The 14139-nt window shown below is 43.2% G+C and overlaps 1 long non-coding RNA gene across 1 annotated transcript; it reads left to right on the top strand.

Annotated features, from left to right (window-relative positions):
• The first annotated feature begins 404 nt into the window (after positions 1-404).
• LOC142784701 (uncharacterized) lies at positions 405-3061 on the top strand. The gene is made up of 2 exons (XR_012888735.1): positions 405-604; positions 2849-3061. It is a non-coding gene; the product is annotated as an uncharacterized LOC142784701 (long non-coding RNA).
• Positions 3062-14139: the final 11078 nt, after the last annotated feature.

Here is a 14139-nt window from a genome sequence, read left to right as displayed (position 1 = left end):
TGGTGCTTTTACAACCACTAGTATGGCTATGCACACCACCTGGAATTCCAAGGCTGAAATGAAGCCGCAAGAGATATTTACTGTATCTTTTCATTGAAGTTTTTTACTCGTTGTGAAACTGCTACTATTGGCTACAGATGTACTGTTGTACTGTCTCCTTAATGCTTACCCGGAGATTTCCAAAGTGCATTCTTGCTGTTCCTGAGTTAACATAGGCAGTGAATCACATGTGGGTCATACCTACATTCCACGGACAGTAGTGTGCAGGTATGCGCACACGTGACTGATGAAAAAGGATTGACATCGTGTTAGACAAGCATGTCACATTATTCTTGTCACGGGGTCATGACACAGCAGTTACAATGTCACACTCACTGTTTATTCCCTTCCAGGTGCTGCTTCTATTATTCTTGGGCCAGCTGTCGCTTCTCATACCAGCGCCACTATGACTGTTCATGCCACAAGCACCTTGGTGACCTGACGTTGCAGGAATTTGTGTCACCGCATCACCAGCAAATCATGAAGCACCATCATTTTCGCTGCATCCTCCACTGTCAATTCTGGACTGTTCAGCGTTCAGTCCAGTTGCATGGGACAATGACAGGTGATCTTATAAGCACACCCATATCTTCGTTGCATGAGGCTATAGCACTAGAGTCAAAATTTCGTACTCAATGTTAATGTTCTTCCTTGCTAGTGAGTGTGCAACAAACCTGTGCCAAGTAGATAATGATTACTTTGTTGTCATTATCAAGTTTGTAATTTACTTTCAACATCGCACATTCAAAACATGGCCTTCAAAAGGTGACCTTCAAGACCCGCAGTTGTAATTTTTGCGACGAATTTTGCACTGGCAACCTCAAGCCTTAGTTAGTGCAAACAATAAGTGCTGGCAACCTAGCAGGGGTACTGTAAACATCGCTGGCACACTAGTACTTTGTTTGATAGCATACCAAATTAGTCAGCTAGAGCACAAACAGTGAAAATATCACCCACTAGGGCATCCGAATTTTCGTTCGTAATTTTACATTACTTCAGTGGGGTGAGTGGCGGTGCCATGAAGGAGTTTGTATAAAAAGTCAGCAACTATACCTTGATTTTGAGAGCGCATGCTTAGGCCACTTTTCAACTAGCAAGATCAGACTCATGAGTGCCAACTTTTATAACAATTAAGAAGTTTAATTTGTGATGAGTGGCAGCTTTCCTGTTGCAAGGCAAGGCCTCTAGCTGAAAGTTCGTAACATCATTCTTAAATATGAGTGTGGCTTTCGTAAGTCTTTCAATGTGACACTAGACTTGCTGGCCTTTTTTACTGTATACATTTGTTTCTTGACATGAGCTCTCAGGCTGACGCATTGTTTCTATATTTCTCTGCAGCTCTTGATAGGGTTTCTCGCTACATATTTCACTAACACAGCAAAACATTCCTCTGAATGTGCTCACTTGGGTTAAAGACTTTCTTTTGTGCAGACCTCCGTTTACATCTGTTAATAATGACAACTTTTCTTCTGCTTATGTGACATCTGCTGTATTTCAAAGAAATGTGCTCAGTGGAGGCCTGTACCCAGAGGGGTGCCCTAAGAGTTTGTTCCCCCCCCCCCCCCCCCGCCGAATGCGCATGTTGCTGGTTGTCCTGCTGAGCATAAGTAATGAAAATTCATTTTTCATGGCCATCAACATGTACCCCCCCTCCCCTCTGAAAACATTCCTGGCTACCTGGCTGTCTCTTTATGAGCCTGTTGTTTTTTTTTTGCTCATTCTTCATCGTTTGTTGTTACCTCGCAATGTCTGCATGTGTATGAAATACAGTGTTTCAAACAATCTGTCCAATATTCGTTAAAAATTAGAGAAAGGAGGTACTTGCGTCCTAGTTGCTCCAGTGCCTTTCCTGTGTTAAAGGAATCTTCAGATAGGCACATACATTAATTCTGGCAGTAATTATAGCAGTTACGACAATGGCCTTTTTTATTAGTGGTAGTAGCTGGTCAAGTCAAATGGGCAAATTCAAGTCCTTTATAGGAAAAGTCTATAGCCACTCTAAAATTTCAGAAAAGCAGCCACTGATAATCACCACAGAGTAATGCAATCTGCCTAATTTAGCTGTCGAAACGAAAACCGATGCACCAGACAGCACATCTATCATTCATCTCGACAACGCCTTCAATGACAACACTGTTTCTCTAGCCGTTATCAACCGTCAATTTAGACACTTTGCTTTGTGCCCGCTTATCGACGCTCACATTTCTTTCCCCCAATGCAAGAGAAACAGTGTCGCCATAGAGGGCATTGTCGAATTGATTGGTAGATGCAGTGTTGGGTGCGTTGGTTTCAGTTTCGCCAGCTAAATTGAGCAGAATGCATTGCTCTGCGGTGATTACCAGTGGCCGCTTTTCCTAAATTTTAAACTGGCTATGGACTATTTGTAGGAAAGGGTTCAATTTGCCCATTTGACTCAAGCAGGACGAGTTTCAAACTTCGAGAAACGTGAAAATTTTTCCCCCGTATTCGTGATGGTCGAAAAACGCTGGTTAATTTTGCATGGCATAGCCCTATTTATTGTGTTGTTTAATACATTGAGTTACTCGTTTGCTCCTTTCGCCTCAACTAATAATGTTAGCCAATATTTTGGTATGTTTATGAAGTTGTTCGTGCTTTTAGCCATTTCATTCTGTATGATATGTATTATTATTTATTATGTGTGATCAATTATTTTTGTGCTGCAAGCCAGTGCCTCTAACAAGGCCTATAAGGAGTCTTGGAATGAATTAATTGATTGTGGTCGCACTGTTTTTTGCTCTGTACTCGCCTGGTGTGGTTGTGCTAACAAAATGTTTTTCCTCTTTTTCAGAAAAGAAGTCTGTACAATACTGTTACAATAGAAAAGCAACACAGGCGTTTTGGGTGTCTGGAAGTTATGATATTTCTTCTTCGTAATTAAAATGCAGATACAAAGCCACCGAAATAAAATGATAATCGACAATTTTTGTTAACACAACTTGTAGCATGTCTGTGCTGTATTTCGTTTTATGATCATGGAAAAATAAAATTTGATTTCAGTGAATAGGAAACTTGTCCTTGTTTGTTTTTAAACATTTGCATTCACTTTGTAAATTTTTTAGCATGTGCAGGTGCAGTAAATATTTCCCAGGTGATGCTGCCACAGGACTAGTTGGGATAGTGGCCTGGGAAATTTCTAATGACCTTGTACTTCATTTAACCATATGGTGTAGTAGCGCAATTTTCACGGGGACGAAGAGGACAAGAACACACGACACTCGCTACACTCGCAACTAATTTTATTTCAGAAGCAGCATATCATATATAACCCATAACCCTAGCGACACAGAAAAGAACTACGAACATTGAATCATTGCCAACAGAAGCTTTTGCGCAGACTCAAGCGATAGTACACGGCAGTTACGCTTACACTTTAAGATGACATGACTAAAAACAGCCCTGGGTAACATCAAATGAAAAACAAAGAAATCTTGCGGGAATTCACACGTGTTTGAAACAAAATTTTGAAACGACAAAAAGGAGAGTATGACACATGCAAACACTGATCTCAATTAAGTCCTTCGAGGTAGCTGGCTTCTCGGTCACTTAACGAAACTGATGACTGACTAATGCATCCTTCTTTTCTTTTTTTTAATGTGGAACGCTTCGACAATTTCTCTGGTTAGTTGGTTTCCATGACGGAAGACTACGGTCGTGTCACTGAACAGTGGTGAGCAGCCACACTGGGAACAGTGTCTCTTTATGTGAGAATGAATGCCAGTTTTTAATGATCGCTTGTGTTCTAAAAGTCGGGTGTTCAAACATCGACCCGTCTGGCCGATGTATACCTTTCCACACGTTAGCGGCAAGCAATACACGACTGATAGGCTACACTTAACAAACTTTGTTGTGTGATTTACCGTACAACTACCAGCATTAGTGTTTACTGCTATGGAAACTTTACGGTCTAGTTTGGAACATATTTTACTAAGCTTGTTGGGTGCCGAAAAAACTAGTTCTAGGCCATAGCGATTACCTACGTTTTTTAAGTTATGGGCAATCTTGTGCGCATATGGAACTGACACTATGTTCTTCCTGTTTTCATTACTTGTCATTTTTTTATGAAAGTTGTTGCGTACGTGACTAATCAGCTTGTTAGCCGATCTACACAACACGTGTTTTTCGTACCCAGCATTTTTTAGCCTGATAATTTGTTGGTTGAAGCTTTCGCTAATCTTTTCTGGACATGACTTTGTTAAGGCTGCTCTCAAACATGAAAAGGCTATGCCACTCTTTACAACTTTAGAATGTGCCGATCGGTAGCTAAGTAAAAGTTTTTCCGTTCGCGGATTGTATGACCAGCATACATGTTCTGCTGTGAGTTAGATGCCACAGCAGAACATGTTGAGTTAGATGCCACAGCAGAACATGTTGAGTTAGATGCCACAGCAGAACATGTATGCTGGTCATACAATCCGCGAATGGAAAAACCCTTACTTAGCTACCGATCGGCACATTCTAAAGTTGTAAAGAGTGGCATCGCCTTTTCATGTTTGAGAGCAGCCTTAACAAAGTCATGTCCAGAAAAGATTAGCGAAAGCTTCAACCAACAAATTATCAGGCTAAAAAATGCTGGGTACGAAAAACACGTGTTGTGTAGATCGGCTAACAAGCTGATTAGTCACGTACGCAACAACTTTCATAAAAAAATGACAAGTAATGAAAACAGGAAGAACATAGTGTCAGTTCCATATGCGCACAAGATTGCCCATAACTTAAAAAACGTAGGTAATCGCTATGGCCTAGAACTAGTTTTTTCGGCACCCAACAAGCTTAGTAAAATATGTTCCAAACTAGACCGTAAAGTTTCCATAGCAGTAAACACTAATGCTGGTAGTTGTACGGTAAATCACACAACAAAGTTTGTTAAGTGTAGCCTATCAGTCGTGTATTGCTTGCCGCTAACGTGTGGAAAGGTATACATCGGCCAGACGGGTCGATGTTTGAACACCCGACTTTTAGAACACAAGCGATCATTAAGAACTGACATTCATTCTCACATAAAGAGACACTGTTCCCAGTGTGGCTGCTCACCACTGTTCAGTGACACGACCGTAGTCTTCCGTCATGGAAACCAACTAACCAGAGAAATTGTCGAAGCGTTCCACATTAAAAAAAAGAAAAGAAGGATGCATTAGTCAGTCATCGGTTTCGTTAAGTGACCGAGAAGCCAGCTACCTCGAAGGACTTAATTGAGATCAGTGTTTGCATGTGTCATACTCTCCTTTTTGTCGTTTCAAAATTTTGTTTCAAACACGTGTGAATTCCCGCAAAATTTTTTTGTTTTTCATTTGATGTTACCCAGGGCTGTTTTTAGTTATGTCATCTTAAAGTGTAAGCGTAACTGCCGTGTACTATCGCTTGAGTCTGCGCAAAAGCTTCTGTTGGCAATGATTCAATGTTCGTAGTTCTTTTCTGTGTCGCTAGGGTTATGGGTTATATATGATGTGCTGCTTCTGAAATAAAATTAGTTGCGAGTGTAGCGAGTGTCGTGTGTTCTTGTCCTCTTCGTCCCCGTGAAAATTGCGCTACTACACCATATGGTTAAATGATGTCTCACCAAATTGCCCAGCTCTCAACCCTACTGACCTTGTACTTGCAGAAAAAATATCTGCTGATTATGTATACCTCATTTTCAATGTAATGAAAACACGTTTGTTATTTACGGACATGTAGCAATAGTATTATGAATAACGTGTGAGAAATGAGACTACGGAGCAGGTGTTGTTCCGTAGCAGCCATTACTTTAATTCCTAACTGCGGAGGTCGCCGTGAGAGTTGAACGGCTTGTACGTTCTATGTGTTCTACGTGATCTCTGGTGTACTATTTTTATTTTACTGAAATGGTTGGCGGCATGTTACCTACGCATTTTTACGTAATCAAGGAAAAATAATTTTTGCAGTGTACATGGTGTTATGCAATAAGGAAAAGAATTATTATTATTCACTGGAGTGAACGCCACTGGGTTGCACACGTGTAAAACGGGAATGTGCATTTGGTTATTCGTTGTTGCTAAGAGAAAGAAGCTACTTTAAACTGTTTTTACGGCCTAGTTCAAAGTGACTGTATATTTAACTTTTTTGTATATTCTTCAGGCAGCTCGCAAATAACTTCAATGAATACGCCGTATAAACAAAATGGGAAGACGTTGTGCAAAATTATTCAAAAGAAAACTTTTAAAAAAATGTAGCAAAGCGTGGATTCGATCTATGGACCTCTGGGTTATGGGCTCAGCACGCTTCCACTGCGCCACTCTGCTGACTCTATGACGACCAACTCACAGTAGCTGCGAAAGCACGCGCGATTAGGCTGTTTTTAATAATGCATATTTTATGTTCAATCTTAATTGCGTTTGTCGCCTGCGCTGTCTTCTTATCAAGTCATGTAGCAGTTGCGATCATAAATCAGTCATGCACAAGTTGTTTTACCACGGCAAACGCTAACACTAACTCTGAATAGAGAAAGAAACAGAGCAAAGTAGTTAAGTAGTTGAATTACTGTTTAATGGCCATGCATGTGTTAGTTTATTTGGTTGAGTATGGCTTGTGTAAATATAGAAGAAAATCGAAAAGCTTCATAGTTAACGTCATAACACTTTTGCTATGGTTGACATTTTTCATTATCGTTTACCCCAAAAAGTACGATATCAGTGTACGTTCCATTTTCTGACAATGATATATTTAATTATGTTCTATCTATAGATACGGCAATCTCGTTCATTCCTTTGTGATATATCAAAATTTTGGGGGATATGACACGCGGCGAAGCAACATCATTATCACAGTCGTGTCAATGTAACCACTAATTCACAGCTTAAGACTGGCATCTTGCATTTGCCATCGTAAGGCTTGCAAGCTTTTGTAGTGTCATTCCCCATGTATTGTATTCACTACATTGTCGTTGACGTGGGTAACTGAATTTTGGCAAGTTTGTAACATTTCGCGTCAAAGCATCCTTCGTGTTATAGGGGCGAAGCTCCTTATAGCGGAACCCGTTCATCCCGCGTCCCGTCGTAGTATGTAACCAGTTTTACGCTTTCACCTGCAATCATTTTGACCGTCAAGGTGGTGCCGGTGAGAGATTCCTTCTGTGCGTTGTTGAACAACAAAAAATAGTGCTCAATGTACATGCCAATAGCTGATAATGGGGTATGAGAGACAGGAGCATTCGGCTTTTAGTTAACGTGCACGCTGCGATCCCCATTAGCAGCCATTGCATGTACATTGAGCACTATCTGCCAGGAAAAGGTTGCTACGTTATACTCGCTGGGTGTAACCACCTTAGTTTTAGAAAGGTTTAGCGAGCGTTGAGCCGCAGTGCCATGAATACAGTGAACTAGTATATACCATGAACTCGAGGTGGTGAAAGGTGGGAAATAGACCCGAAGCGCAAGCTGTTAGAAAGTGTGCGTGTGCCACCTCTCGTTTAGTCCTTGGAATGTCTGCTGGATGGCGGTGTTTCTATATGGGGAATATATGACGAAAAGATGAGAGATGATGGTATTCGGAGTGTTGAATAGATGGACGAACGGACACACAGACAGATGCATGAATGGACGCATGAACGGACGCAGGGGCGGATGCATGGACGAACGCAGGAATGGACGCACGCACGGACGGGTGGATGGACGCATGGATGGTCGCACAGACGAAAGGAAGCAAGAACTAATGGACGGACGAATGCTTCGCCCCACTATCCATCATTCACTCCGTGGATATGCTGCCAATTTTTTAGAATAAACTTGCACTTGCTCTTAAATGTCCCACTCTCATTCGATACGATGGATTGTTAAGACTACTATGGTTACAACGCACAGAACCACGAGAAATAGCCTGCTTAGTCCCAAGAATGCACCAATACAAAACTTTTGTATAACTGTATAATTTGACTCCAAGCTCTTAAAAACAGGCGCAGAAAATTTATGAATTTAACAAACTGAACAGTTCTCCCAAAATGAGATGGTACCCATTTTCTTAACCCTGATTTTGGAAGTCTCTGAGATTCTGTGTAACAAAAATATAAGACCGAAATGACTTTCAATATTATCGCACTAAAGACGATGCCGTTCAAGCTACAAATAAGAAAAATTGGCAAATCCCGCATACAATGCGAATCGACGATATGCGAAACACGAATAAGGAAGGTTGATATGTCACTTTAAAATCAGCACAACGTTACGAGGTGGAGATAAATTGTGCCGCACATGATTTTCATGTCACGATTATCGTAATTGGACGTGTCATTTACCTTCGTCGTCTACTCATGTCACCTCGTACTAAATTTTGTTTATGTGAATCTAGTGAAAAGACCGTGGACGGTCTATGAGCGTAGCATGCATTCATATTTTACATGGCATGCATATCATGATTATCATGTTTCGACCTGTCATTTACCTTCGTCGTTTACTCACGCCACGTGATGCCAAATTTGGTATATGTGGAGCGAAACCTCCGTGAGCCATCATGAGCATGGTATATTGTTATGTTCTTACATGGCACGTGTGTCATGATTATTATGCTTCCACTAGTCAAATATCTAGTCATCCATTGACACCACGTAACACCAAAGTTGTTATATGTGTTATATAACACCAAAGTGTTATATCATGAAGGGCCCACTATGCTCCGGTAACGTTGACGAGCGCTCAGGCTTGGTGCACAGTGATGATACGCTAGCAAAACGTGAGCACACTACAGTCTGACGACCGGCGCGACCAGCGTCCAAACCGGTGCGAAATGCAACATGCTGCATTTCGCGCCGATGAAGATACGCAGCTCCAGTGGCGTACCAACTCTTTCAGTAGTGGAGTATATATATATATATATATATATATATATATATATATATATATATATATATATATATATATATATATATATATATATATATATATATATATATATATATATTCATTTATTTATTTATACATAAATATTGTCACGAAAGGAAACGATAGACAGGAACTCGAACTGGACGACTGTTTATAAGCCACAGCAGCCATTCCCTTCTTCACTCTCCTCTCCTACCACTAACACAGCGTGGCATTACCCTTCCCCCCCACCCCCCACCCCCAAAAAAGAAGAGGAAGCATCGCATGAATGCCGCAGCTCCAAAAACCAACGTAAAACAACTAAAAACAACGTAAAAACAACGTAAAAATGGCTGAGTCCATTGAGAAGAAAAAAGAGGAGATAGGAAAAAAAGAAGCGAGAAAGAAATGTACAATTGTCTTGAAGGCAAGTGCCGCATCACAAAGTTCTTGGCTTGCAGTCAACGCGAATAGTAATGCTTCATTCTGAAGACGTGAACCACATCCGAGGAACCTGGTCTACGAGAATGGTGTGACGTGTCTGCTGGAACAACTTCGTAGTTAACTTCTCCGATGCAATGAAGAACTCGGTAGGGTCCGAAGTACCGACATAATAAATTTTCCTAGTGTCCACGTTGACGTATAGGAATCCAAACCCAGACTTGGTCACCGGATTCGTATAATACTGTTCTGAGGTGGATGTTGTACCATCGAGCATCTTGATTTTGCCACGATAAATTGCGAACGCGCGCCAGCTGCTGGGCGTCTTCGGCACGCTGAACGAATACATCTGCGTCCGGGCTAATCATGTCCGGCAGAGTTGGTTGCAGCATGATATCAAGCATTGTGGTGACGTCGAGGCCGTAAACCAGACGAAAAGGGGCAAAGCCGGTGGCTTTCTGCAGAGCCATATTGTAGGCAAATGTTATGTACGGGAGGATTTCGTACCAGTTCTTCTGATCGTTGGCGACATACATCGAAAGCATATCTGCAATCGTTTTGTTAAGGCGTTCGGTTAACCCGTTTGTCTGCGGGTGGTACGCAGTTGCTGTTCGGTGCGTCATGCCGCTCAGCAACAGGATCTCTCGGAGCAACTGTGCCGTAAAGGAAGTACCGTGATCTGTGATGACGACAGCGGGAGCACCGTGGTGGAGAACGATGTTCCTGACAAAAAAGTCAGCCACATAGGAAGCAGACGTTCGCTCGGTGGCTTGTGTTTCGCAGTAGCTGGTCAAGTAGTCGGTGGCAACCACAATCCGGCGTCTTCCAACCGTAGACTTCAGTAATTGGCCGAGTAAATCTATTCCAACCGTTTCAAAAGGTGCGTGAGGGAGCCGCAAAGGCTGAAGCAGACCAGCTGGTTTTGTTGTTGAATTTTTGCGGTGCTGGCAGGCTGTACATGCCTTGACGTACTGCTGGAGGGTTTTCGTAAGTTTCCGCCAGTAGTATTTGTCCTTGATCCGCGCCACAGTACGCACGAAGCCAATATGTCCTGACAAAGGCTCATCATGACAAGCACGCGAAATATCATCACGGAGAGCAGCAGGAACGACGAGGAGGTAAACAGTTTTCGTTGGAAAGTTGCGCTTGCAAAGGGTATTTTGGCGTAGACAGAAAGATGAAAAAACATGCGAAAACTGACGTGGGGGTTGTGGGCGACGTCCCTAAGTATTCGATCAGTGGTTGTAGTTCTGTGTCTTCGCGTTACTGCTCAGCCACGTTTAATGATAAGAGAATAGCAAGGCAGCTAAAGTCTTCATCCTTGTCTTCTGCAGCGATCTCGACGGGTGCGCGGGAAAGACAGTCAGCGTTGGTGTGTTTCTGGCCAGACTTGTGAACCATCGTTATATTGAATTCCTGCAACCAAAGGCTCCATCTAGCGAGACGGTCTGAAAGGTCTTTCAGATTTGCTAGCCAGCAGAGGGAATGGTGGTCACTGTCGACTCGGAAGGGCCGTCCGTATCAGTAGGGCCTGAATTTCGTTATGGCCCATATGACCACCAGACATTCTTTCTCAGTCGCTGAGTAGTTCTTCTCCGCAGATGACAACGTGCGGCTAGCGTAGGCGATGACGCGTTCCGCGCCATCTTGATATTGCACGAGAATAGCTCCGAGGCCAAGGTTACTCGCGTCAGTGCGGACTTCTGTGTCTACTTCGGTGTCGAAGTGACCAATTATCGGCGACATTTGTAGGCGTTGTTGAAGGTTGCGGAAAGTGTCGAATTGTTTGTGACCCCAGACGAAGGCAATGTCGTCCTAGACAAGTTGTAGAAGGTCGGCGATTTTCGAAAAATTTGGTACCAAGCGGCGGTAATAAGCACAAAGGCCCAGAAAGCGGCGTACATCATGCTTTGTTCTCGGTATCGGGAACAAAGGACTGCCATAGCCTTCTTAGGGTCGGGGTGAACACCACTGCTGCTGACAATGTGACCAAGAAATTTGAGTTCCTAGTATCCAAAATAACACTTTTCCGGTTTCAGAGAGAGGCCGTCAGTGCGAATAACCAGAAGAACCGCCTCATGCCGCTCAATGTGCTGTTCAAAAGTCACAGAAAAAACGACTACGTCGTCTAAATGGACTAAACAAGAGTGCAACTTCAGGTCACATAAAACTTTGTTGGAATGTGGCTGGAGCGAAGCACAGGCCAAATGGGAGAACTTTAAATTTATAGAGACCATCGGGTGTAATAAACGCTGTTTTTTCTCGGTCCCGTTCATCTACTTCAATCTGCCAATATCCACTACGGAGATCTATGGAAGAGAAGTAACGGGCGTGTCGCAGGCGATCCAATGAGTCATCAATGCGAGGAAGAGGATATACTTCTTTTTTTCGTTATCTTATTCAGTTTGCGGTAGTTGACGCAGAATCGTAGTGAATTATTTTTCTTTTTAACCAGAACAACTGGTGACGCCCAAGGACTAGTCGATTGTTGACTTACGTCGTCGTCGAGCATTTGTTTCACTTGATGACAGATGGCATCCTGCTCCTTCTGCGACACGCGGTAAGCATGTTGGCACACGGGTTGCACGTCGGGCTTAGTGATAATCTTCTGCTTCATTAGAGGGGTCTGCCGGACTTCAACGTAGTGGCAAAACAGTCACTAAAGGATGAGAGGAGACTGAGGAGCATTGCCCTCTTGGATTCTTCTAACTGGCGATAGACGTTGAGGCGACTAGTCACGTCAGTACCACAGCTGTTCTCAGTCGAGAACTTCGTAATCACTGGGAAGGCGTCCAAATGATCCAATGCATCTTATGTCTAAAGTTTTGCCTAGGGTTGTGCCTTTCGCAAAATACCTGTATTCGCCACTGAAGTTCGTAACGAAAAGCGTAGTCTGGCAATTTCGGAGTATAAGAAGACTTCGAGCGATGGCAATTTCCCAATCAAGCAATAACATCAGGTTACTTTCGGCGATGCCCGTAATTGACTGCTCCCGTGGACTCTCAACAAGCACGAAGATACTACTGCGAGGTGGATGTTACGCAATCATCAACTATGCGTAAGGCGACGCCATGATGTTCGTTCTCGATGTCAGAATCTTGAGAAACACAGTTAGCGAAACTGACAAACAAATCACGCAGATTAAAAATCACGAGATTAGCCGCCGGGATGGCCGGGGAAATAAATCACCAAAAAAGAAGAGGATGAGCCGAATGAAATGACGGAGAAAACACTCGCGTGAGCACAGAGCGCAAGCACGAGAGGGAAAGAAAGAAATAATAACAGAATGGTTCCAGTTCAACGAGAAGAAAAAAAAACAAAATTTACTCACGGAGTACTGTTTGAAAGACTTGCGTGAGCGTGTAGCGCAAGCGTGAGAGAAAAACAAAACAAGAATGTTCCATTTCAACGAGATGAAAAAAAATTCAGTTGAATTGGCTGAATAGTGTCCTGTTGGGAAACACTAGCGTGGGTACGTAGTGCAATCACGAGAGGAGAAAAAACTAAAAACAAAAATGTTTCAGTTCAACAAGAAGGAAAAAAAATCAGTTAAACTCACAGATTAGCGTCCTCTTGGCCTCGGTGAATTATTCCAGCGGGTGCACAGAACACTGGCAAGGGCACGTAGCCCAAACAAGAGAAAGAAAAGAAGAGAAAAAAATAGAAAAAAATGTTCAGTTCAGCAAAAAAAAGCAGGAGATAAAAAAAGAAAGAAGAAAAAAAGAAAATAAGGTGAAATTAGAAAGAATGTTTAGCTGAACACACAGATGAGAGTCCCGATGAACTCGATGAGATAATCCAGTCGCCTCATTTCGCCGGAACGATCGCTCCATGCGCAGCGATAGCCGCAACGCACAGACCACGAACCGGCGAATCAGCCAGCGGGAAAACCATCAGAGCGCGGATAGCAGCAACAAGCGCGTTAATCACGGCGACCTTCGGGTTTGCCTCAGGGGGGGGGGGGGGGGGGGGGCTATCTAGAGGAAGGGGCGATTAGGCACTCATGCCTGCTGTAGGCGCACTGGTAGGAGGCGAGGAAGAGATGCCAATGCCGATCGACGACCGGAGGTGACAGCGTCTCGAAAGGAGCAGCCCTGGACGAGGTCGACGCTGTCTCGCTTGTCGATGTTGTTGACTGCGGTACTGGCCTTCTCCAGTGCTTGGCGGCGCGTCACAGGGTCATCCGAGGAAAATAAGGTGACCACGGTTCCGACTGTCACGGTGGATGGACGTGTTTCTTGAGCGCTCCCGATCGACTGCGCAGATAAGTTGTTTTGCATGTTTTCAGCTTGTCTTTATAATTATAAGGCAGCAGTTAAAATCCGTGTGGCACCTATTTTCTTGTACGGCTTTTTCGGGGGTCAGTCACGAGGTATTTATTAGTTTCTGCGTGTGGGCGTGTTTGATTTTTTTGTTTTTTTGTTTTGTTTTTTGCCACCCCATGAGGGAGGTGCACGTACATTGAATACGCAAATTTTTGTAATAGAGCTTAGACTTTCACTTTTTCATAGGGCAGGGCTCGGGTTTTGTATTTATCGATTGAGACAAGTCATAGGAACAATTGATGTCGGAAATACATGGCTAAATAGACTGTAAAGTGTTCAGGATGTGGGGTTGGTTTGAAAGTGGAGCCAAGTGTACAAGCGGAAGGAGAACAGGCTGACGCAGAGTCTAGGCAATGTGAAGTCGAAGAAAAAATGGAGAAATTATGGTTACCCAGAGGGACCTGCTGATGAGAATCACCAAGCTCGAGACTGCGTTGGCGACAGAGCAAGAGAAAACGAGGGCTATAGGAGAAACACTGAAGTCCGCCGAGGAAGCACAAGCCAAA

Source organism: Rhipicephalus microplus, chromosome 2 (assembly GCF_043290135.1).
Source record: "Rhipicephalus microplus isolate Deutch F79 chromosome 2, USDA_Rmic, whole genome shotgun sequence".
Lineage (NCBI taxonomy): Eukaryota > Metazoa > Arthropoda > Arachnida > Ixodida > Ixodidae > Rhipicephalus > Rhipicephalus microplus.
The sequence above is the reverse complement of the archived record's forward strand: the minus strand, read 5'-3'. Positions and strand labels throughout refer to the sequence as shown.